Source organism: Hyaena hyaena, unplaced genomic scaffold, assembly GCF_003009895.1.
Source record: "Hyaena hyaena isolate Hyena2069 unplaced genomic scaffold, ASM300989v1 scaffold_313, whole genome shotgun sequence".
Classification (NCBI taxonomy): domain Eukaryota; kingdom Metazoa; phylum Chordata; class Mammalia; order Carnivora; family Hyaenidae; genus Hyaena; species Hyaena hyaena.
In genome coordinates this window covers 1,900,993-1,902,019 of record NW_024080945.1, presented here as the reverse complement: position 1 = coordinate 1,902,019, position 1,027 = coordinate 1,900,993, and the positions used below count along the sequence as shown (strand labels likewise).

The following is a 1,027-nucleotide window of genomic DNA, read 5'->3' as shown; positions in this document are numbered from 1 at the left end:
TGTGAAAACTATTCTGTGGTGACTACATACAGATCTATTTTCAGGGAATAAGGATATAAAATAAATATGTGAGGATCATTCTGACTTTTTAAAACCTTTTAGTAGATATTTCCCTTTTTTCAAAGCATTAGGGGTTTTTTTTTGGCTTCTTTTTCATCAAGAAACTACTACGTATTTGGTGCAAAAAGTCAAAAGAGCACAAATAAAATCAAAATCGCTTATGATCATGTTTAACGGAGCTATAGCTATTGTTCTACTGTTTTCATAACTGACTACATATTAAGTCTTAAGCTCTTGTAGACTGAAAACTCCCTTTCCATACCCTACTCTTTTTTCTTTTCTTTTTCCCACACTATATTCTCCAGCTCCAAAATTTTGTTAGCTATTCTTGGCCATTTGCTTTTTTATTGAAATTTTAGAATTAAGTTGTACTAAAAATCCATTGAGATTTCTATTGGATTTGCATTATTTTTTTCATTAGTTGGAGTAGAATTAAAATTGTTTTACTCCATCTCTTCCTTTCTTTCATAAACACGATACAGTTCTCCTTAATTTGGGTCCGTTTTCATGTCTTTTTAAAAAATATGTCACTCTTCAGGAACTTGCATGTGATCTTTGCGGAGTGGCCATGATCATCTCTCTATCATTGCAATTTCAGTATACGTGCATTGAAGTGAGCACTCAGAAGATACTTCTTCACTGACAGAGGATATTAGGGGGAAAAGGAAGAGGTCACATGCTCTTTACTCACTATAGGAAACAGTGACTGAAAAAGACAGTAATCTGGATTCATTGAGTCTATCAAACATAAAAGCATTTAGTTGAGTGCTGACAATGGGAAAAATGATTTTGGCTTTTGTTATCTTGGTCTTTCTGTTAGCTGAACAAAAGCTCTTTTTCCTTTGGTGGTCTTGGCAGAAGAAATGCACCAGGACAAGGGTCCCTGGGTGGCCTAGTTGGTTAAGCGTTGGATTTTGGCTCAGGTTATGATGTCATGGTTCATACATTCTAGCCCCACATCAGGCTC

At 35.2% G+C, this 1,027-nt stretch overlaps 1 non-coding gene across 1 annotated transcript; it reads right to left on the bottom strand.

The window, feature by feature from the left end:
* Positions 1–578: 578 nt before the first annotated feature.
* On the bottom strand, positions 579–681 carry LOC120242691. The gene has a single exon (XR_005531139.1). It is a non-coding gene; the product is annotated as a U6 spliceosomal RNA (small nuclear RNA).
* Positions 682–1,027: the final 346 nt, after the last annotated feature.